At 35.6% G+C, this 26,240-nt stretch overlaps 1 protein-coding gene across 4 annotated transcripts in view; it reads right to left on the reverse strand.

Moving 5' to 3' along the window:
• SYT1 (synaptotagmin 1) overlaps window positions 1–26,240 on the reverse strand; it is a 562,599-nt gene that overhangs the window by 344,244 nt on the left and 192,115 nt on the right. For all 4 annotated transcript variants that reach the window (XM_080659089.1, XM_080659091.1, XM_080659090.1 and 1 more), the window contains one exon: window positions 25,851–25,912. The gene's annotated coding sequence lies outside the window, so the exon portion shown is untranslated. The remainder of the gene's footprint in view (window positions 1–25,850; window positions 25,913–26,240) is intronic.

The following is a 26,240-nucleotide window of genomic DNA, read 5'->3' on the forward strand; positions in this document are numbered from 1 at the left end:
CTGGTAATCTATGAATATTTAAATGAAAAATTTAAAATTATCCCAGTTAATTAAAAACACACATTCGTTTCAATTATTTGGGATCTCCCAGATGTGACTGGCTGATTCATTTTCACATGTATTCTTTAAATATTATTAATTTATAGCTAATTCTGGAGTGTGAGCTTTATGATACAACTATTTCTCACACTTAATATTCTTATAAATAAAAACAATATTTTACACTTTCAGCATCCACTATGAAAAGCAAAAACAGAGGAACAGAAATCAAAATTATGTTTTCTCTTAATTTTGAAAAATTTAAAAGATGTATGTATTCACCTCCAAATAAGTCAATAAAGAATTAACAGAAAGTAAAAAAGCTAACAATATATAAAATGTCTCATAACTTCCTTTAAGGAAATTTTAGTAATACTCTTTCTAGCCTTAAAACTGATATATTTTGTGATTTAGAATCATATAATATATATTTATCTGTAATTTGCATTATTGCCTCTTCTTATGGTTTTCTAAAAGAATGAATACATGGCTATGAAGATAGAAATCCTCATAGAACATAATTATGCCTGGGATCATTTTCATTCTCTCTGACTCCATAGCCATGACTTTTATAAAGAGGAGAGGATCTGTCAAATGTGATGAATAGTTGCATCACAGACTGCAGAGGTGTAGGTGACCTTGGAAATCAAATAGCCAACAACCTTCTTTTACAAATGAAAAAAGACTTAGGGATTGAGTTCACAGGGCTAACAGAAGAAATTGTAGATGTAGAACATAAATATTAAAGCATCAGAAGCACTTCCCCACGGCAAAAAGAGCAATTACGTGTTTCATCTTGAGATCTAGTCAATCCTGGATCTGTTTACTTACACCGAGAAAGGGTTCTCTGGCTACACGATGCATCAAACCTCAGAGACAGACACTTGCTGGAAAGAAAAAGCTAATGGCTGCCAGAACCAGACAGAAAAAGCCTTCTTGGACCAGCATAAGAAGGAGAAGCTCTAGTGGGTATAAGGTGAAAAACTCAGAAGAGATGTAACAAAGTTGGAGCGGGTCCCATAGACCAAAAGGGGACATTCACTATGAAATCCAGAAGCCTCCATGATTCTGGCTAGGAAGCAAGGGGTTGGGTAAATTGAGAGGGAGGGACTCATATCTCTTTTGCAAAAGTACACACAGTGAAGAGATTAGAAATGTTTTAGTTAAACAAATGAGGGTTCTTCTAATGCCTGGTTCTGGAAGTCTGCAACAATATGTGTTGGGTGCCTTGAATTAGAGATTTTTGAGATGTAGGATATTTACAATGATATTTTTTTATTTGGGGGTTCAGAGTAAGGGCATCATAATTTTCATTCTGACTTTTTGGAAAACAAGAAGTGAATAGCAATATACAACCAGACTCATTGCTGGGAACAAGAAAGGACTTATGCCCAAGTTCCCTGGCCCTGCCAAATCCATGGAGGGCAGAGGAGGATAGTAGGATCTGGAATCACATTCCTGAATTGAGCTTTAGTGAACAGTGGGAACAGACCCATATGTGATCCTCAGAGAAAGTTCAGATGATCAGACACGCCATGACTTATGTCAAGAAGCATGACCACAGGCGGACACAGGTCTAAGAGAAAAGTCAAGAATAGCAGTCTGAGAAATTGATTTGGGATGTCCCAGCTCAGGAGTGAGTAAAACTTAGTGATAAAGAATGACCAATACTCTAACATTTAACTCTGAAAACTTCATCCGTAGGTAAGATCATCTCAACAACCAGACCAGAGACAAGAGAATGGGTGGATTTTTAGAAGAGCTAAAAATAAGAGGAAGATAGTGCTCCAAGTTTCTGGAGGCTGCAGTATTGGGAAGCCACCAGGCCAAAGCTGTAGGCACCAGGATGGAGGCAGAACCTGAACACAAATGCCGTACAAGTGTCCCTAGACAATTTGGGTCTAGAGCTATTTAAATCCCTAATATTTAAAATTGGAGGTAGTGCTGAATTCACGTGTTGGGGCCACATAGACCACAGCTGTGAGGAGAGAAGGGCTGCAGCGGCAGGAGCTAGGTGTGACACAGTGTCACATGGTGACCGATTTCCCACACGAAGAATGAGATTAACAAATTTGGGCGTTAGAATCCTGATATCTGGTGTTACTTGGAGATAAACAACTATTAGTAAATCCACAGGATTTGATTAGAGATCTCATTAAATAAGAATATTCACTGTATATTGGTCTCTGCTGCAAAATGTGTAGAAATGAAACATACTCACAGAATGTAAATACATTATTATTTATAGATGGAAGCTAATGATTGCAACAAAAGCAGAAAATTTCAGTTAAAGAAGCAAATGATTAAAATTGACAGCACAAATGTAAATAAGGCCCAGATTAATTTAGTTGCTCATTATTTTTTCTTGTAGCAGATATTACTATGTATTAGTCTATAAGGAAGATGCAGTACACACACACATACATACATGTATTTGCTGAGTGGCAGAGACAAAGAGGCAGAAAGACTAAGAAAGGTAGACAGAGAGATAACAGCTATGAAACTAAAGATCATATTTTGAGTAATACCAAGAGTATTTCTACCTAATAATAAATTCTGCAAGGGCAACAAAAAATGTGCCTGCCCCTGTGTTCCCTCACCCTACAATTTTCATGCCTCGGGGATTTTTCACGTGTCTCCTTAGCCAGGAAAGCTCTTCCCACAGATGGTGGTATTGATCCCACGCTCACACCCTTCAGGTCTGTGATCAAATGCCTCTTTCTTGAAGAGTTCTTCCCTCTGGTGTATGTAATGGTGACCCCACTCTCGCAGCATCCCCAGTTCTCCTAATCCTACTTTATTTTTCATCATAGTCTTTATCACCACACGTATACTGCTTTTTGTGTGTGTTTATTTTTTGTCTTCCTACCTTAGGATTGTCAGATTTAGCAAATAGAAATACAGGGTACCCGGTTTTGAATTTCTAATGTCAGATTAGAACATAACACTTTCTAATATGAGTGTGTCTTAAATATCTTATCAGAGATACAAAAATACTATTACTTGTCATTAAGTACACTGAAAACTTATTCATTGTATAAATATTCAAACATTCTAAATACTGTCTTAAACACTTACCCTAAAAACATATTTGTTGTTTTGTCCTGTGATTCAAATGTAAAAGGGCATTCTGACCACCTTCTCCACGCCCCTCAGAATTTAAGCCACTTGAGGGCAGGAACTTAGAACAGTGTCTTATCTAGTACCTGGCATACTACAGGCTCTCACTATATACTGGTTGAATGAATGCATTAATCATTCAATTTTCCTGAAATATCATTCCCATCCTGAAATTTTTATCCTGGTGTAATCCCTTATGGCCCATATTTATACAAATATAACACTTGCAGTAATAATATTTCCTGGTGTCATGGGAAATGCCTTGTTTCTCTTCAAGGTCTAGGATATGGTTTGAAATTTGATTACTACAGTTAGTTTGTAACTTTCAATTAAAACAAAAATTTTAAAATATTTTAATGTAGCATTTATGTAATCTTAAAGAATATAGGAAACTCAAATTTAAAAAAATAATATTTTCAGGTTGGACAGTCATTGTACATTTAAATATCTATGACAGATAAAATATGTCAATCTTACATATTTCTGCTTATGTGTCATGCTAGTTCCAAAAGTTCAAATTTTATTATATATGAATTATTGCTATTGAAGTTACTACTCTAGGAGGTCATTTAATACTCTTCATCACTTGTGGACAAGATTTTATTATCCATTTCATTAGTTTATCTATTAAAAAACTCACCAGAGAGAGTGATTCCACAATACCTATGATGAGTCTGTTTTAAAGAGCCAATGCTCCTTTTTATCCCTGTCTTTAATTGCTAATTAAATCTGGTTTACCTTTTTATCTTATTCAGATAAGATAATCCTTTTCATATTTATAAATAGAATAATCAATGCTACAGGTAATGAAATACTGAGAATCCTATATAATAAAAGCCTAATATGCAAATTGTCTCGACCAGGAGTTCGACCACTTGCTATGATGAGTGCTCACCACCAGGGGGCAGCACAAAACATGGCGGGCATCAGCGACACAGTGCTGGCAGCGGGCAGCAGTGGAGGCACTGCTGGCCCCAATGGGCCCTGACGAGAATGGGACCATGGTGGGATGGTAGAGCAGATGAGTTAGTGGCACCAGGCCAAGGCAAGTGTGAGCAGGGGACTGGTCGCCCCACCAATCACCCCCCCCGCCCCGATGGCAACTAGTGGCCGCAGCGGGGGGCCTGACCCTGATCAATCGCCCTGCAAGTGGGATGGTGAAGCAGGTGAGGGGGTGGCGCTGACGCTTCCATTACAGAGAAAGGGCAAATAGCAATCTATACTAATAAAAGCGTAATATGCTAATTAGACCAGACGTCCTTCTGGAGGAAGTTGGGGCTGCTAGGGAAGCCCAGGTCCTGGGTGCCTGCTGATGGCTGGAGGGAAGCCTGGTCCCAGGTGCCCTCCAGCATCTAGAGGGAAGCCCAGGTTCTGGGTTCCTGCCAGCAACCAGAGGGAAACCTGAGTCCTGGGTGCCAAAGGGAAGCTGGTGAGGGCAGCCAGGGGAAGGAAGGACTACTCTTGCATGGATTTTGTGCATTGGGCATCTAGTATTAAAATATTTCTTCTAATTATTTTCCTTTCAAGGTGCACAAATCCATGTACCGGGCCACTAGTTGTATATATAAAAGCCCACATATAGAGCTGTGAACTCCAAAAAAAGTAGGAATTATTTTATTATCTTATTTTTAAATGAAATCACCATTACCATCTAAACTAAGGAGGTTAGAAATCTGGTGTTTTAATAAGCACCTAGTGGTGTGTGTTGAATTGTGTCCCCTAGAAAGATATGTTGAAGTCCTAACTCCTGGTACCTGTGAATGTCATGTAATTTAGGAATAGTGTCTTTACAGATGTAATTAAGTTGAGGTCATACTGAATAGGAGGGGCTCTCGGTCCAATATGACTGTGAACTTATAAAAAGAGGGAAATAGACACAGACACAGAGAGAAGACAGCCATGTGAACTAGGCAGAGGCAGAGGTTGCAGTTACACTGACACAAAGCAAGGAATGTCCAGAGCTACCAGGGACTGCAAAGGTTCCAGGGTTCAGAGGGAGCACAGCCCAGCTGACACCTTGATTTTGGATTTCTAGCCTCCAGAATGGACAGAATAAGTTTCTGTTGTTTTAAGCTATTCAATTCTGTCATAATTTGTTACAGCAGTCCTAGGAAAGAAATACATTAGGCATTTAATAATCATTCATTCTTTGGGATTCAGTTTTCTAATCTAAAATATTTACCATCCACAAAAGTAATTACTTCTCTTGTACTCTCTTAGCACAAATTTGTTAGTTTGTGTTTTTTTTTTTTTTTTTTCTTCTTTTCCCTCTCTCCTCCTTTTCTTCTCTCTGACTGAACTTTTTAAAGGCAAGGTATATATCATTTATTATTGTAACTTCAGTGCTCATAATATTGTCTGGTGTAGAAGATAGTAAATAAAATGTTGAGAATCAATAAGTGATTTAAAAAATAAACTGGTATTGATCTACAAAGGTTTCTCTACACGTTAGCTCAATATATACTGAATAAGAAGAATCTGTTGTTTTCAAATACCAGCACTGTTCAATAAAGACTGAATTCCCTCTGTTTTTATGTTGTTTTTCTAGTTCGAGTTCAGATGCAGTTTCTTCAAAAGGGAGGGTCAGGATTTTAAGTAAATTGTTCTCTTTTGTACATACATCCTCACTTTTGAAAGATAAAACTCTTCCTACATTCAGATTGTGCTTCGAGGGGAACCTACGTTTCAGATTCACAGCTGTTATTTTTGTCAAGTTTTGTCTAATTCAAAAAAAGACTGGGCAGTTTTAAATGCAACTTTCTAGTTTAATTTTCTTTTTTAATTGATTTTTAAAAATATTTTATTGATTTTTTACAGAGAGGAAGGGAGAGGGATAGAGAGTTGGAAACATCAATGAGAGAGAAATATTGATCAGCTGCCTCCTGCACATCTCCTACTGGGGATGTACATGCAACCAAGGTACATGCCCTTGACCGGAATCGAACCTGGGACCCTTCAGTCCACAGACCGACGCTCTATCCACTGAGCCAAACGGGTTACGGCAAGTTTAATTTTCTTAAATAAAAAAAATCAAGTCTAATAAAGAGAGGATAAAATTTTTCAAAAGCTATTAATGACAGAAATAGGAATTTAAAATAGAAGTGTAATCTCAAGTATAAGTATAGCCACAAGTCTAATTTTACAATAACAAACTATGTCACGTCCTAAAAGAAAAAAAATTAGAGGTAAAAAAATGTTAGTGCAGTTCCAATAATCAACTGGACTTGAAAACTAGGGGCTGAAAACCCTAATTCAACTTTCTTTGGTTTTGGGCAAATTAGTTAGTCATCAGTTTCTTCATCATAAATTGTCAGTAACAGCAAATGACCTCTCAGGTTGTCATTAGAATTTCTTGAGGCCTATAAAACAATTTGGAAACAAAAATCCTAAAACTAGACAAATTGCTATTCTTTCACAGATATGTACTTAGGTTCCCAAGTCTGACCAGGTCAGTTTGTACATCACTCATTCTGTATATTGGTAGGTCCATTATACAAAATAGCAGGGATTTGTGATAAACAGCTTTCCAAATATAGGCTGTAGTTATAGTGGAGGCATAAATTTCTATGACATCTTAAGTGGCTTTTGAAAAATTTAAGAAGATGAAAATGGAAAGCATTTTGAAAATTCTTATAATCCTGCAAAGCATTATGTTCAAGGTTATATTTGAGCCTTTCTTTATATTTATTTATCTTTTTTATTATTTATTGAATCTGTTGGGAAATGAGATACTTAATTCAACTCTATTTGATTGTGCCATTTTGTATATGAAAACAACAGTATCTCTTTTTGGAAAAAGATAAAAATAAAAATTATCCTTTACCCAAGTGTTTTTTCTCTAATTAAAATAAGTTACACACTACTTAGATTTGCCAAGACTGAGTCCCAATAAAGAATTTTAATACCTGACTGTATCCACAGTTCATATTCATGTTAATTACCAGACTTACTTGTATATTTTTCTGTAAATGTCAAGTCACATACAAGGTATTTAATAGCTGTCACTCTGTAGAATAGGAATTATTAGATTCCTTTTTATATTTTAATGTTAATTTATAATTACTATAAAAATGTTATGATATCCATACATAAAATATTAAGAAAAAACTCAGAGTCTCAAAACTCAAACACAATTGTGGAAAAATAGAAATGTGCAAAAACAAATATAAAAAGAATTTTGTGGCAAAATGAAGTTTCTTATGATTTTTCAAAAATACATTTCAAATAAGAACTTAGATCAGCATTATGACTTCAGTTATGTGTGTAATATCTTTTCTGAAGCCCCAAAATGTACTAGAAGAAATAGTGCTTTAAAAATATACTTGCCCAGCTGGGTGGCTCGAGCATCCATCCATTCACCAAAAAGTTTGCTGGTTCGATTTCCGGTCAGGGCATATATCTAGGTTATGGGTTAAATCCTAGGTCGGGGCACTTACAGGAGGCAAACGATTGATGTTTCTCTCTTACTTTGGAGTTTCTCTCTCTCCATTCCTCTTTTTCTAAAATCAATAAAAATATACTTGGGTGAGGATAAAAAATAATTAAAAAAGATATTCTTGATTACTTGTCCACTTATAAGTTCTAAGATTATTTTTAGCTGTTCTGGTTTATACTGTTGTGAAAGTCCTAGCAGGTCATTTATCTGTGTTCTTGGCTTCATGTTACTCATTGTCATTTCTGGATGAGCATCTGCCATCTGAGAAACATATTAATTCACTATAACAATTTACCCATAAAACTAAAATTATTAGCTGCCCCTAATTTATTGAACTCTATAGCTTGGGTTTTACAATACCTTTTGGTCCAAATAAGCAGGAAAAGTATGGAAATGGTCCACATTTATATATTTTCTCTGACATGAATGGGTACAGATAAACTATATTGATCTCAGTTGTTATTACTGTTTAGGATAAGTTGAATTTTTAGTTGGTTTGCTGTATCCTAAAAGAAACATTGAAAAATAAATGAGTAGGAACTTACAAAAATAGTAACATTTTTCCCTCTTGACATTCTTCATAGTCAGTGAAAGAAAAAAGTTGGGAAATTGGTCTTCATGTATCATAAGAGCCTTTATATTAAAGATAGTAACATTTAGGATCAGAGTACACATACAAAAGCTGTCACTCTAAATGAGAAATTTTAAGTTAATTTTCAGAGAGTATTTCTATTATTGAGTCTTAAATTGAGCATTAGTTTTTACAGGATGACATAATGTTATCTTTAAAAGAAGAGATTTTTTTCCTATTTGCAAATGGTAAGAAGTTATGTTATCTTTTGTAAATATTAGGATGTGAGGTAGTTATCTATATTTTTCAATCTTTCACATATATGTCTTTCATATAGCTTTTAAGATGTAGAGTTCTTTAAAACCCCACCCCACTGACAAAATAAATAATATTTAGCATTCCTATTTGATTTCTTATGAATGTGGCATTAAAATGTCCTTTGAGAAAAGCTATTTGTCAAATAAAAACATGCTATACTTGCATATGAAAGGGACAAAGATATTATCACACCAGGCTTCACGGAACTCATTAAAATGTATGTAAACCAGGAGCAAACAATGTATAAAAGAGAACTCATTGTCTGGTTAAAATACAGTAATAATATTATTAAATGCATAAAACAGCAAGAATTATCTTCTCTAAGAATCATTTGATGAAATAACTGCTCATGTTTCAGATGCTCTAGTGGCTCCCAATGGCTGGTCAAATAAAATTTCCCATAATGAACAAAGTTATAACTCAAAGTCAAGAGTTTTGACTAGGTGCTTCCTTATACCTGCTGACACTGGAACATTTGAGTCTTAAAGATCATTAGCGCTTATGAAAATACATAAATGCAACCTGGAATTTAAAGAATTAGTTAACAATACTGAGGAGTCCATAAGGCATATTCTGTGGCTGTGCAGCACATAATTTTATAAGCATGAGTCATATGCAGCCATCTTTCAAAAATAAACATCTTTGAAGATCACTCAGGGATCTTGAGGGAGGGTTTAAGAAATCATGACTTACCAACTGAAGTTGTTATCTGCTAAAATTTTTATTATTTTTAAATGATCACTGCCAAGGAGCTGTTTTGTATTCATAAATGGTAAAATATATACACTTTAGATTATTATTAAAATGAAAGAACAGAGTTTTTAAAAACCATTTCTTGTTATTCATGAATTTTCAAGAAAATGTGCTACTAGGGCTCCCAGTGTGACAAATGCTGAAGTAGTAACAACAGGGTCATATTTGGAGTTAGATAGGCCTGGATTAAATTCCTAAATCTCACCTTTGTTAACGTCATGGAAACCATTCAGTCTCCCTGCACCTCTACTCCTCATTCTGTAAAAAGTATACATCTCTTACAGGATTGTACCATATATTATTAGACTAACTGGGGTAATGTGGGTAAAGCTCCTAATGTAGTGGCTGATGCAACACGTCCATTCTCGTGTACTTTATTGTACCAATATACTAACTATTGAAAATGCTGGGAACAGAGTAGGAGGAATATCCGTTGTCCATATGTGATAAACATATTCAGAGGACCCTTTTCACCTATGAGTCATTTGCTGGGTGATATTTATAAGGTTTTAAACAAGAAATAATATTACAAGCATAAACTAATTCCAGAGCACAACTAGCACTCTTGAGCTCTGAAAGAATTTATCTACTTCACATATGTGAACAGTTTATTCCCAGAGTTGTTTCCCACCCCACCCCCGCAACCTCCATCTCCCAAGGATTAGGCCCAATTATAATTAATTCTTTAATAATGAAACTGATACCTTTTCAAGCATTTAGACCGGATACTAGATTAGAGTACACTATAAAATATGCTTCTGAGTGATTATGACCTAATTAATTACTTTAGACAGCTTTTTAAAGTTTGATTTGCTAATTGCACTCTCTGAAATTGAAAGCAGGAAATAGAGCTGTTCAGCCCACCAGAGACTTCATTCCATTTGGCACAAAACCGGAGTGAAAGTTGACTTGATTTGTGTTGCTTTGCATGGTTGGGTTTGACAAGTGTGTTTGGATTTCATAAAATAATCAAAGGTCATTTCCGGCCTGATTTTTTGCAACTACAACCCAAATTAATAAGAACAAAATCCAAAGCATGCAGGAGCTCTGGTATGACCTGAACTCCTGCCTTCCTCGTTCAGGCTTGCTGCATGGGTGTGTGCTTGTGGAAGTGAGGGTAGAGGCGATGATGCCATATAATTATCCTCAACCCTGAAAGGTGGAGGTACATAACATCATGTAGATAAGTTCCTGCTGGGTCTGCAGGGCCCTGAACAAACATGTTCTCTGAGTTTCCGATGGTGGCCCAGGGCAATTTGATCCTAAGAGAAGCTGTATGCTAGGATAAAGAATTGGTAAAATTTAAGTTCAGGATGCGGTGCCCATATCTTATCTTCTCCCCTCTGTCTTTCTATACCACTGAGCAGGAAAGTACAGTTGGTGTTGATGTTTTACTTGGAAACCCCAGCAAGTCCACATTACAAGGTCTCTTTACAAACTAACTGCTAAAGAGAATCACCCATGGCCTTGCTTGAGTTCATGTCTTCTTAGCTATTTGCTTGAAAGTTCACATAAAGCACTTTGGAAAGGTGTGGTTTTTACAGAAATCTTGGCTTTATAAGAGCATTTTCTCTAAGGGACTCCAAATAAAACAGCTTAAAGGTTTTTTTTAAAGGACCTGGAACCGACTCTCAAAAATGCCTGCATATCAGTATAGTTTCCTAATACGCTTAATATGTAAATGGAATTGAAGTGCATATCTTCAAATTCCAATTCCACAGTTCCATAACTCTATCATTCTGCTTAATACATGAAGCAGAAGTTAAAGTCAACTGTAAAATTCAATGCACATGAAGACTATTTTTTTGTTCAAGAAACATCCGAAAGAATGGATAGGCATGAGCTATATGATTTAAATAACATAAAACCATTTTCACTGACATCTACTACATTATACTCTTCCCGACATTTCAAAGAATTTTTAAAAATACCTGTTCTTTTAAAAAGCATGTTTACTTTTACTCTTTTTTTTTTTTAAAGAAAAACACATGTTTTTATTGATTTTAGAGAGAGAGTAGGGAGAGGGACAGAGAGAAACATCGATCAATTGCCTCCTATATGCTCCCCAACCAGGGACTGAACCTGCAACCTGGACATGTACCCTGACTGAGCATCAAACTGGCGACCTTTAGGTTCACAGGATGACACTCAACCAACTGATCCACACTGGAAAGGGAAAGCATGTTTATTTATTTATTTTTTAAGTTGGGGTGAATCACAACTTAAGTGGCTTGTCACAGAAGGAAGGTTTCTGTGAATAAGTATCCAAAAACATACTCTACTGACTGTTTTGAGGAAATAGATAAGTAAAACTTAAGTAATGTATATTTCTTTGAAAGTTTTAAGGTTTTATTCAGATTTCAGAGACATATTAATGTGAACTCAATATCCCTTATTAATATTTCCTAGGACATTAAAAAGTGATTAAATTGGAAAATGTGGTTGCTTATTTAGGATCTAAATTAGTATATTTTGTGAGGGAAATCGACTAAACCAAGAGTAGCTGGAAATCATTAATTATAATAAAGAATGCTTCACACTTCTCCATTACATTTTTTAAAAATATATTTTTTCTATTGGTTTCAGAGAGAAAAGGAGAGGGAGAGAGAGAGAGAGAAAGAAACATTAATGATGACAGAGAATCATTGATGGGCTGCCGCCTGCTCGCCCCACACTGGGGATCAAGCCTGCAACCCAGGCATGTGCCCTGACTAGGAATCGATCCATGACCTCCTGGTTCACAGAGCAACCACTGAGCAATGCTGGCCAGGTTCCGTGACATTTTTGAACATCTTGTATGTACCATGTGTTAGCAGTGTTACAAACATTATTTCATTTATTCCTTATCAGGCAAGGGTTTTTATTCCTACTGTATGAATCCAGTATTAGAGTAAGTATAATTCATGATATTTAATGCATGGAAATGCAGTGTTGCCCATGGCTCCTGAGCACTCACTCTGCTCCCTCCCTAGATGAACGTAGCCTAAAGGCCACTGAGTTTGATTTGAGAACGAAAAGATGTGACACATACTGTTAATGAGAAATACATAGGTTATGAAGTTATGATTATCTAGAATGATACTGTACACATATATGAAAATGCACTGTTGCAAAAATAACTGAACTTTACAAGTCTGGTAGCTTGTCCAGTCATTGGCAGCTGTGAGCCCCATCTGTGACACTGGTGATGAAGAGAAGCTACACACCCACACAGCAGCCTGCAAGAGGCAGGCAGGAGTAGATGTCATTCATACCAGGCCTCCTGCCATGCTTTGGATTTTGTTCTTATTAATTTGGGTTGTAGTTGCAAAAAAAAAAAATCCAGGCCAGAAATGACCTTTGATTTACTAATTGGGCTCTCTGAAATGATGAAGAGGTTACCTTCCGATAAAATTTTGTATCCTTAGTTAATTAAATTGGCAGCATAACTTTGATGTGTCTGTGTGCTTGGGATTGTATGAGCAAATGTGTTGTGTGTGCTTTTGTATGTATATATGATATGTGTGTGGTAGAGTCTGTGCATAACTTTTGTGTGTGTATGTGTGAGATCAGTACATCATGTGTATGGCTGATGTGTACATGCCTGTGGGTGGTCTTTTCCTTCTGATCCCTTATTCAACTGATTTTTGTTGAATATTTCTTTTGCTATCTTGTGAATAATTACTTTGCTCTTTTGAAATTTTTGAAACCCTTTATCTAGAGCACTAACTTTTCCTCCTCCCATATCTTATTTTTTCAATTTTATGCATGTCAATTAAACTGTAAGATAATGAAAAAAAGGAAAATTCAAACCAATTTACACAGCACCTTCTATGCCTATAAACACACAAAGACTAATAAATGTTCTTTTCTTGTATGATTTGGACTGTCATATGGATTTTAACAGATAATATTTGGTCAGATATGATTCAGAAACTGGGCAGTAATTATGATGAATTAAGGTACTACAATTGAACCTTGAACAACACAGAATTGAATTGCATGGGTCCACTTATATGTGCACTTTTTTAAATAAGAATATTGGAAACTTTTGGAGATCTCCTTGCTACCACTAAGCAATCATAATAATGACAGAATTTACACACAATCATATTGCTGCTTCTTCATTAACAATGCATGATTCATTACATGTGTAAATAAATGATTTTCTTTTTCACATATATTTTTACTTCTGATGTCTTGTGTTAGTAATATGCATAATATGTACAGTGTTTTATATCACAGAAAACAATATTCATGTTAGTACTGAAAGATGATTTATCTTGTAAACAGATGATATAAACTTATGGTAGTGATACATATTAGCACAGTGGTGTAAATGTATTTTATCATGATTTTCTTAACATTTTTTTCACTAGCTTACTTAATTGTAAGAATTCAGTATATAATACATATATAAAATGTGGGTTAATAGATATTTATGATATTGGTAAGGCTTCTAGTCAATAGTAGGCTATTGGTAGTTAAACTTTTAGGGAGTCAAAAAAATTATATGTGGATTTTTTACTGCATGGTGGAAAGGGGTGTGTGTCAGTTTTAGTGCTTATAATCCTTACATTGTTTAAGAGTAAATTAAATATTTTAAATCATCCTTGATTTTATTGCTCAAGACTGTTTATTATTATTATTTTTAATCTTTTTGCCTTTAGTGACTGCTAATTATTGTTACTGGGATATTTGTTTTTCAGTAGCAAAGAGATAGAAGAAACATAAAAGAGCAGCTGTATTTGATATGTTTGTATTTAAGATACAACATATTTTATTGTTTATAATAGAAATTATCTATACAAAAGCCCTAGGTGTTAATTTTAATATTTGCACAAGATCTGCTTTTCTACGTTAATACCTACACTTTCACTAACTGTTGATGTTATTTTCTGTTGAGATTCTGGAGCCTAGGGAACTTCTGGGTTTTGTTTATTTGTTAATTTTCATCCTTATTTCCCTGAAACAAGAGACTTTGTATGGCCCTCAGCTGCAAAGACTTCAGATCAATTCTTCATATTACACTTGATTGCCTCTTGATTACATAACTTCTGAGTGCAATGCTCTTTAACAAAGTATTGTAGATAATAAATCAAAATGGGTAAAAAAAATTCTTGCCCCAGGTATGGCAAGAATTGAAAACAAGACTCAATCATTAGCAAAGCAAGAGCAGCCTCCTCTGATACACACTCTACATTTGGGTTCCTATTTGGAATGCATGAAGAGCAGTAGAAGGGCAGCAGGAAACCCCTGAACGCTCTAGAAGTGATAGAAAAATCAGGGGTTTTCTTAGGATTGATGAAGGCAGGGGTGAGAGTAAAAAAAAGAGAAACTAAGGAATGCCTTAGCAGGAGAATGAATAGCATATGGTGTTTACATGGGGGAGTGGTTAGTTCCTATTAGGAGCACTGGTACAAATTAGCATAATCCCTTCCACTGAGACCAAAGTGAAAATACAGAAACACACATACTCACACACTAACATATGTGTATGGTGAATTTTGCATTAATTAGGAATATTTTAATGTACAAATTTGTAGATTGACAGATAAAATTCTTTAGCCTTCCCACTTCATTTGTTACATTACAAAAACATATAAAAGATCTTGTCTTCTCATATGTAAACATGGAAATTTTTTAAAAAGAAAAATACCTTCCAAATTAGTATGAATAAAAAATATCTAAGATCAGATTTCTGGTCTTATATAAAACTCATTTCCATCATATCCACTGTGAGTTCTAAAGTACCCTGAAATATTTATTATTTTCAAATATATTTCCTTGCTAAAAGAAAATAATGGTTTCATATGAAACTAGAGGTCTGGTGCACAAATTTGTGAACCAGTGGGTTCTCTCAGCCTGGACTGCAGTATCAGGCCAAAACAGGCTCTCTGACATCCCCCAAGGGGTCCCAGGTTGCGAGAGGGTGCAGGCCAGGCCGAGGAATCCCACCAGTGCATGATTGGGGCCAGGGAGGGATGCGGGAGGTTGGCCAGCCAGGGAGGGCTCCAGGGTGTGCCTGGCCCATCTTGCTCAGTCCCAATCAGCTGGACCCCAGCAGCAAGCTAACCTACGGGTTGGAGCATCTGCCCCCTGGTGGTGAGTGCATGTCATAGCAACTGGTTGACTGTTCAACTGTCTGTCCCCTGGTGGTCAGTGAATGTCATAGTGACTGGTCGACCAGTCGACTGTCTGCCCCCTGGTAGTGAGTGCACATCATAGCGAGTGGTTGAGCAGCCTTAGCATATCATTAGCATTTTATGCTTTGATTGGTTGAACAGCCAACTAGACGACCAGACATTTAGCATATTAGGCTTTTATTACATAGGATACTATATGATAGATTAAGTCACATTTTTACTTATTTTTGGCCTTCCTTCCTTCTTTTCTAACTTGCTCTTCCCTCCTTTGGTCTCTTTATGTCTCTTTCACTCCTTTATTCCTTACTTTTTCGTTCCCTTTCTTTTTCAAATATTCTTTGAGTCTAGCCCTCAGCACTAGCACAGTGTCTGGTACTGTTGAATGACTGAATAGAATTGTCTACTGTGTGCTAGGCATTGTGCTGGAAGTGTTCTCTGGATTGGTGGGTGTGAGGGGATGGCTAGGCTAACCAACGGCTAGCTCACTTTGCTTACATCCAGCAGATCAGATGGGTGCTACAGTACAGCTATGTCCTAGATGCTCTGGGAATATAGAAGAGAGAAAGAAACTAACTCAGCCAAGGACAAGGTTAGGTCAGGAAAAGTGGGGTCAAACTCTTGAACCAAAGCTCTGGTGTGTGAAAGAACATGGTACTTTCTGGAATGGTGAGTAGATTAGTTTTATGTCCCCATGGGAGTTGGAGGGTGGTGTACATGTGACTTTTATCTGTTTTAATTTTTTTCTATACTTATTCTTCCACTTTTTTTCATTTGTTGTTCCCATTACCCAATTGGCACTTCCATCCATAAATTATTTCAGAAAATCTAATGTCATTGAGTGTTGGAACCAATGAGATGGAAATATACTTACTACCCATTTTTATATTATCTTACCTCTGTGTGATACTGTAGGTGTCCTTTCTGTATCTATTTGTCTTTTTCCTCCCTTCCCCCCATGTTTATTCATGTATATTGAAGAATAGGATGCTTTGATTTATATGGATATATGGGAATAAACTGCACAGACTAAAATGCCTTTAAAGGGCAAGGATGCTGTGGGTGGGATCCTGGGAGGATATAGCAGGAAATAGCAGTTATGTACTAGTATGCATTATCTACATAGTTTTCTGGGACATAGAAGTTTGGTCTCAAAACATTATTATGCTTCTGTTTTAGGTACCTATTTCCTAGGTAAGCATAATCCCCAAAATTGTTCAAGGGCATCAATAGTCAAGTTCTCCAGCTGCCTTCTCCCCTCATAACATATGAACATAAATTAGTAGTGGTAAAAATAAAGCCATTATTACAAATAATGCTAATTTAACAAAGAGTAATATTTCATCACAGGGAAATCCATAATCCATTTATGAATTTAGATTCATATGATGGTCTCATAAGAGAAAATGGATGCAAAATACAGATACTGGTTTTGTGAGGTTAAAAGAGGCACCACATATGAAAGTGCTATGCAAACTATGACGTACTCTGCAAATCCAAACAATACTACTATCAGTTTAGATAACTACAAGTCAAACATGATGAAAAAGATAAAAATAATTATTATGGGGGCAAGTGACTTACCCTTTCAGAGTCTTAGTTTCCTCATCTGTAAAATAGGGTATGATACCTACCTTGTAGAGTTGTCAAAATTATAGATAACCTGAAAATTGCTATGCACAGAGTGTGGGAAATGGTAGGCATTCAATAAATGATAGTTTATTTAATTATGATGATAACAGACATTGCTAATCATCCACAATTTTAGAAAAATCAAACAAATAAGATTTATTTTAAATTGTACCAACAAAACAAGTACTTGCAATTTGGGTTATCTTGGATTCCAGATGTATAAAAATATAAGAAAACACCTGTGACTTTATATTTCAAGTTTTAGTCAGCCTGGGGATTTTCTAAGAATAGACTTTACACCTTTAAAAAATAAGAGGTACATTGGAATGTGTGAAAGAATAAAATGAGGAGAAAAAAATACACAGAGAAAACACAAATCTTTTATGGCAACAGCTCAGGACAAGAGGGTGATTTTTAGAATGATAATAAGCACTCACTGCCCCATAGCTCAGGGCTGCTCCAACCTCATGCACAGTGGGGAACCTTCTATGTCCTTCAATATCAAATTGTACATGCAACTTATTTGTAACAGAACATTGAAAAGTCAATGAAGGCAAACCTGGTAGGCAGCTACTGTCAGAAAACATCTGAATCAATAGGACACTATCAGAATTGTCTTTCCCAAGCAAAACACACAACTGTATTAACCAAAAGCATAACAGTGCTGTGAAATTCCCTCACTGCAGTAACTTAAAGCTACATAGAGCTTGTCAAGCAGGCTTTAGTGTCTGCCCAAGAGGTAAGAAAATAACAACAAATGTTATTATGAATCACACTATTGAGAAGCATCGCCTGAGAAGATGTGATGCTTCTGAACGAGAGGCAAAGTCATACACTTAAATCTTCCCTCATCTGTATAATGCAAGAACATTAAAAAACTAATGCAAGCTAACAAAACTTATTTTAAAATTGTTACTATTATTCTATTACTAAGGATTCCACAGAATGAGACACTAAGCAAACATACACACACACACACACACACACACACACAAACACACAAAACTCCAACAACACAGAAAAAACCCCAAACATGTTAAAACAATGGTTTTCTATTGGATGGAATAAACTTCAAATACTTTACTTAACCTTCATAATCTCATTATAGTCTCAACCCTAACTAATTGTACTGTGTGTTTAAGTAAAATTCATTCACAAAGTAGAAAACCAGTGTGATAGTAAGTCATGGAAGGTAAAAATGGAATGTCCTTTCTTTTGTAAAGTTTTTCAGGCAATGTTAAGCCATGTCTATTGCTGGCTTCCAAGTACTTCTTATCCTCATGCTATTATATTATAACTAGAGGCCTGGTGCATGAAAATTCGTGCACTTTGGAGGTCCCTCAGCCTGGCCTGTGCCCTCTTGCAGTCCAGGACCCCTCGGGGGATGTCTACCTACCAGCTTCAGACATCCCTCTGGCAGCGGGGGACCCCTCAGGGGCTCTGCATAGGGAGTGGGCCTAAGCCGCAGTCGGATATCCTTAGCTCTGCTGCCACCACCGCTGCGCTCGCAGCTGTTAGCCTGGCTTGTGGCTCAGTGGAGCTTCCCCTGTGGGAGCACACTGACCACCAGGGGCAGCTCCTATGCTGAGCGTCTGCCCCCTGATGGTCAGTGCACATCATAGCGACTGGTCGTTCCCACTCATTCCACCCTTAGGGTCAATTTGCATATTACCCTTTCATTAGATAGGATTACTTTGGAATGCCCATCCATTCCACTGTTATGTAAATTACTTTGAGGCAGAGATAGTGTCTTGTCCTGCATGTAACACCCTGCATGGCGTGTAGAGGGTAGTGTGAGGTGGTGGAGAGCAACAGGCCTGCATATAGAAGTCCTGATCTCAAATTCCAACTCAGTCACTTACTAACTGTGAAACTTACTTTCTGATCCTCAGCTTCTTTATCTGTAATATAGTGATAAAGCTGGTCTATATATGCAGATATATGTACATATGTATTTGTGTATCTTGTACTCAAAAAATGCTAGCTATACAATTATTAGTAAGCACATAATGTTTGATGAAAATATGAAACATGAAGAAATACATAATTCCTTTCTTAATTAAGATTTATCTGGTAATTCTTCAATAATAATATTTCATAATGCATAGATTAGAAGTTAAATAGTAGTAGTAGAAAAATTGAAAACTATAAATTTGCATTTCTATTTTTTGGTCTAACTTTATTTTTTTAGCTTAATTTTTTCCATTACCATTTATCGCCTCTATGCCCTTTGAATCAACAACAACCTTCCTATTATTCTACTTATTTTTAGAGAACTGCCAATTTAAAAATACTGCAAATCTTCTAAGGAACATTCAATGTATAAAAAACATAAGGTAATCAAATAAAGACTGGCTAATTCTAGCCTGAGCAATTAAAATATGGCATATTTATGACTTAGAAACTATGTTACCTTAAAAATCATATATTTCTCCTGCTGATCATGTATACAAAACTAGTTTTCCGGGATTAATTTTAGGGCTTATGATATCAAAAGAGACATGTCCTCAAAGCCACAAACTCATTGCATTTCTATATTTGAATCTTTAGTTAGGGAACTGCAAAAAGATTCTACTTCAGACAACTAAATTATTCCATCAATTACAGAATATATGGATAAATAAATTATAGTATACAGTATATATACAATAGAGTATTATTCAGCCTTAAAGAGGATGGAAATTCTGACCCACACTGCAACCTTGAAGCCATCATGCTAAGTAAAAGAGGTCAGACACAGGACAAAAACTGTATCATTTCACTTATATGAGGTACCTTAAAGTGTTCAAGTAGACTGAAAGTAGAATGGTAGTTTCCAGGGCTGTGGGGAGAGGGAATGGGGAGTTAGTGTTTAATGGAAATGGAGTTTCAGTTTGGGAAGATGGAAAAGTTCTGGAGGTTGTACAACTATAAGAATGTACGAATATCTCTTTAAATGGTTAAAACAGTAAATTTTATGTTACATATATTTTATCACAATTTTAAAAAGGTCAAAATAACGTTGAAATCTTAACACTCAATGTGATGGTGTTAGGAGGTGGGGCTTTGCAGGGTGACTACTTCATGAGAATGGAGCCCTTAGGATTAGTGCCCTTAGAAAAAGGGACCCCAGAGATCCCTCCTGCCCTTTTTTTTTCCACGTGAGGATAAAGTGAGAGTCTGTCACTGGACGAGGACCCTCACCAAAACACAGCATGCTGGCACTCAGGGCACAGGCTTCTAGTCTCCAGAACTGTGATAATTCATGTCTGTTGTTTATAAGCCACCCAGCCTATGACAGTTTATTATAGCAGCCTGAACTAAGGCAATGGTACAAATGAAATAATTTTCTTTATATTGAGGAGACACAAGTATTTACTTCATGAAACCATGCTTCTATAATTTGGGTATTTAAAAACTATAAAAATTAAAATGTAGATAACTAGTATTATTTAGTCAAGCATTTTATATAAGTTACATTACAGGAGAAAAGAGCTGGTAAGTGTAGCCTACTTTACCTCATTGACACAAGCTTCTATCAGAAGCCTCACAAGAACCAGTGGGAAAACTTGTTGGTGTTAAAATAAATAAATTCTGGGCTCCTAAGTGGGTGATTAGAAAGAAATACAACACCTCAAAAGCAGTGCAGGAGTGCTGCCTCCAGGGCCTGTGGCTCCTGGCCCCAGTGTCCTCAGGCATACTGCCTAGGTTCATCACTACAGGACCTCACCTGCCTGACACCCCTGATGTCATTTGCTTATTTGGGTTAAGAATGTGTGTATTGCAGGTGGAGGAGCAGACAGGAGAGAGGGCAGATGTGCGTACTTGACCCAGTTCCTTTTTTCCTAGATGTTTCCTCACTCGCTGCATTGAGGCATTTTGATCAAGAGAAACGGGGGGGGGGGGGGGGGGGGGGTGTTAGGAAATTTGAAGCCAAAATCACTTTAAAGAGACAGCAGCTCGAGAATATCAGATGGGAAGTGGAATCACATCAGGAAAAAGCAAAGGTTAGAAAGAGAGGGAACAGCATGGAAAGCCAGCTTTACTTATTTTTCAAGTTTTGGCTTGGGTTGACTGAGTGTCAGGAAAAATGGAGAAACATTTTGTTCCTGTCTCCCTCTCATCATCCCGTCCCATCCCCTATGCTGTAAAGACTGTGGTTCAGCTTAGACTGGGTCTTTATGGGTGTATTTGTGTAACCATGCTGAGGAAATATCCATCTTCTGAAATGGAAAGAAAACATATCTCTCCCCTAGGTTCAGGGCTTCCTGTATTTTTTCCATTATTTCAGCTGTTTCACTTAATGACAAATTTGACTTTGCCATTTGTGAAACACTGATAATAATAAAATCCAAAAGGAAAGGAAAATCCAAGACTAAATCCTTCATAGTTCAAATAAAAAAAATAAAAAAAGTTCCCAGGAGATGTTAAAGCAAATTGTATCAATGCTAAACTCAAACCTGAAATGGATAAAGCAAAAACCCTGAGCAACTTACAAAAATGCTGCTAAGAATTATTGTTAAAATACATATCAGACTATTGAAAATTTATACAATATCACTTTGGGGGTCATTGAATTAGCAAACCAATGCAGTTTGATCATTTGTTTAGAGGCATTATCTCCTCACTCTCCAACATCTTGTACCAGTTCATAGGCTTTGCCAGGATTCTTTTGAAAGCAATAGCAGGGTGAAGCAATTTATAACAACCATAGAACAGGGACCATAAATTGCTTAAATGTACAATGGAGCATATGCTGAACCAGATTTCTCATATTTTAGAATAGGAAAGAAAATTGTTTGTAGTTTATGTCAGGATTAAATTTTGAGGTAAGAAAAATGATGTTTACCATAAGTTATATTTTGCTGATACAGAAATAGTTATTATTAAGATTGGGATATGTTTATTTTTAAAGGCAGAACAAGATTTGGCATTAAAATGGGGAGTGGTGTTAGGACTGATATTCCACCTCAGTATTATAAATGTATTATAAAAGCTATTATAAAAGCTAGTCCTGAAAGAGGGGCAGCTGGGAGTTCAGCAAGGCAGAAATAAGGCCAGTGCCCAGAGTTTCCATTCCATGTTGTATCCAGTATTTAAGCTAATTAAAGTCCATCAGTGCATGTGTGGAGTCCAACATGGCCGTGAGCCATGTGGGCACAGGGGTGCACATCCTCCTACCACAGGAGTCCCACGAGGGAGGAGAGCAAGAACTGCTGTTGTTTGGAAGTTTTATATATTTGGCCACTGACTGGCTTTCAGGTGTGATTGACAGGTAGATAGGTAGGCACCCTCCCATGTGACTCAGACCTTACTGGGCTTGTGTCTAAACTTCTTCTGTCAAATCCCTTCCCCCATCAATCAGGGGGGAATAGACTTGGAGAGTGTTAAATGCGGCTTCTCCACAAAGCTGTATGAATGGAATGCCTATGTTATTTGGTCTCCCCTTTCACTCCTTTCCTGTTAAATAATAACCAGGTTATTACAATGGCATCACCTCTATAAATAAGGATATTAAAGGAGATAATATCTGGAAAATGAGACTATTAGACTTGATAATGTTTTCCTAGCTCTATGCTACTATTAAATATATACACATCTATCCTTTTTGATTACAAGGACTTGTTACTTCAAATAGAGAAAGGTTTGATTATATTAAATTTCTGAGGAGCATTTGCAAATAATAGTTATTCTCCAATGCACCACAAAACACTTTCCTAGTTAAAATTTGCTTTCCATTAGGACTTTTCTTACTGAATACGTCTTTTTCTATTTGGTGTGTCAGGAAAGTGAAGTTGTTAATCATAGTCATGCTTTGAGTGAGAAAATAAACCCCCAGAAGTATTTAAGGAGGTTTAGCAAATCTAGGATAATATGAATAGTTTCTAAGAAGCACTACTGAGCTTCTGAATGTTTTTTTTAAATTTATCCTCTTTGTTATTATCTAGCGTATTCTTATCTATAGAGAGAGGACCCAGGGAGTTCTTAAAAGTACCATTGAGTGTTCAGCAATTGAAGAGAAAAAGTATTTCAAGTTAAAATTTCCAAAGGTTCTTTTCTTACCTTTCCTTATTTTCCTTAACTTTCTTAGGCACAAATCTTTTTTTATATATATATTTTATTAATTTTTTACAGAGAGGAAGAGAGAGAAGAGGGATAGAGAGCTAGAAACATCGATGAGAGAGAAACATCGATCAGCTGCCTCCTGCACACCTCCTACTGGGGATGTGCCCGCAACCAAGGTACGTGCCCTTGATCGGAATTGAACCTGGGACCTTTCAGTCCGCAGGCCGACGCTCTATCCACTGAGCCAAACCGGTTTCGGCGGCACAAATCTTTTTGTGAAATTTATTCAATGTGCTCCAAAGATCTTCAGTAGTATTTTAATTAATTATCTAAATCATTTTAAATCTATGGGGCTTTGAGGGAAAATTATAGGAGATTTTTTTTATGGCTTTCTATGCTAAAAATCTTTCAGTTATAAGTTTGATTCAAATACAAATAGTAAAAAGTCACTTATTATTCATGGGCTTACAACACAAGCGTATTTCTATAGATGAGGAAGAAAAATAGTCCCTGTATTACCTAATGTTCTCACCTTACATCAGGCTTCATTCTATGTTCTGACACCTCTAATTCATGAATTCTTTTGAAGGTCAAGACATACATTAAGATACTTATGTTTTGACAGTACCATTTTCATTCAGAGTATTTCTCTTCCTAAACATTTTATAATTTTTTAAAGAATAAATTATACTTTTTTATTATTTGAGCCTGAATTAAGAGCCATTTTTCCTTAGAGTTATTTATGAGTGATTTAGTATGTAGTTGTTAAATTAAAGAAGGTTTGGGAGGGGCAGATGTGGGGTATAGGGAGTCAATGGCACAAAAAAGGGGGGGACATCTGTAATACTTTCAGGGATAAAGATAAATTAAAAAAAAAATAAACAAAAAACTAAGGACAATTAAAACCTGAAAGGAAAAACTGCCCCAAACAACAAATGCACCAATAAAAGCATGCTTTCTTTCCTGAAGACATGCACATTATTTTCTCCGGGATTATTCCAATGAGCAGATCTCATTACTGGAATCAGTTCCCTCCAGAGTTTGCCACACTAAATAAAATTTCCATGTAATTATAAAAATTGCAATTCAAATCAAATAACTTATGTATCATACCTAAATAATGGCCCAAATAACAAATAAGTCAGATCAGAAAAAAATGGCTTTTCACAGTGAAATTATAAGATACTAAGAAATTGGGAGTGGTAAGAAAAGATAATATACTTCATATAAAGAGCTTAAACGTTCTATCACTTTAAAAAATCTAACCTTTTTACAGTGAGTAATGTACAGAATTGAAATTATGTTTAAAAACTGAATTATATACATAAAAGCAAAACTTTAAGAGAGCTTAGTCTTCTTGTGGGATAATTGCCAGGTGTTGAGAGACGTTAACTCTCTGGTCAGTAAAATGTTGAAAAAAATGTCAAAAAATTGCTCGTTTATTTCATATCTTGCAATTTATTCAGATGGGCAGAGCTTGCTTTTCTGTCTTTTTTTTTTTTTACATGATAAGGAAATCTGATTCTTAAATTATCTTTCTTATATCCAGAACTATGTAAACTTATTCATAACCTGCTCTGTCACCTCAAAACAGCATTTCACATATTTAGAGTTAATTTTCAAATTAAGGAACAATTTTTGAAAATTTTGGATCTTATGAATCTCAGATTTAAAAATGTAAAGTGTATGACATCCATAACTACAGCACCAAGTGAGGTAGAGTGCTTGTGGAAAGTGAAGATGGACATAATACTCAGGGAAGTAAAGAAACATCCTTCCCTCACTGCTCCTCTCGAATAAGTATAATAAGTGAAATGTATAGCATCATAATGTTGATTAATTATGTTTAATCATTTAAACTAAGATGTGACTTTACATTACAGTTTTTTGAAAACTAGAATTTTATTATGCAAGTATACTTTGTAGATATCTTAGAAAAATTACTTATGAATTCTTTTATATCACACGCCTTTATATTTACATATAGTTATCATTTTGTTAATTCACTACATTGTACATTAAAGTTTGTTTTCAATTTTAGAGAACTACATTTGCAAACTCATCAAAACAACCATGGCATTAAAAGTGATGTAAAATGGGTCAAAGTGGATTTTGCTTTTCTATCTTGAAAAAAATTAGTTCACATATTCAAATTTATAATGTTTATATCTAGGAAATCACTATAATGTTACCAATTTTATCATAAAAATGATATAAAGAATGCATTTAATTTTGTTCAATAGAATCATATTTAGAAAAAGAATTATTACTATCAAATAATAGTTATATTAGAAAAGACATGTCACAGTAAAGTTGTGAGAAGATAGAAAAGAAGTGCACTGATGAGATGAAGCTATAAATTTTAAGCCTGCAGATGGTGTTTTATAATTCTAAGTTAATGCCTATAAACCCACCAAGCATACTGATTCCGTTTCAAAGTTTTTTCAAAATAAATTTTGTATCACACACAGAACATGTGAGGCAGTCTGATTAAATTTGATTACTTTTTTTCTTCTTTAGAATTTAAAAAGATATGATGCTAGTCAAAAGATATGATGAAACCAACATAAACATTTTCTGCCACAAAGATGCAAGACAAAGATTACTTGGGCCTCTTACCTAAGAGGATTATGGGATAAGTGATTTCAGTTTACTCCAGCAAATTGAATTGAGTTATAGAAGGCTCCACCTACTTAGTATATGTTAATTTCTTTTCTTAGCAAATAGAAAAGTGAATATTTCTGTAAAAGAATTTTGAAGCTCTTCTAATTTTATAGAAGTGCTAGTTTAATTATTGTGTCATAAAAATACTTACTGTTCTGTTAGAAATTCAGGGGTATTTTGGTCTCTGTTTTCTCTCTTCCAGATTCTTTTTTTCTAAAAAGAAAACAATATGCACAGTGGTGAGGTGAGTATACATAGTTCAGAATCATTTCAAATTGTCATAAATATAACTGATACATTTTATGATTTAATATTTGTATTTAAAAATATTGCAATGCATACAATCAAATAATAATATAATATCTATGTATATAGAGCATTGGATAGATAGGGATTTTAAAGTTGGTTCGAAGAGGTCAAGATCAAGGTTCTGTGAATAGTTTATACACTGATTTTCTGGAAAGTTAATTGTGCTTTTGATACTATAATTTTTCAGTTTGAAAACTGAAATGATACTAACCTAGTCAGACATTGTTAGAGA

This window comes from Plecotus auritus (assembly GCF_963455305.1).
Source record: "Plecotus auritus genome assembly, chromosome: 3".
NCBI classification, from domain to species: domain Eukaryota; kingdom Metazoa; phylum Chordata; class Mammalia; order Chiroptera; family Vespertilionidae; genus Plecotus; species Plecotus auritus.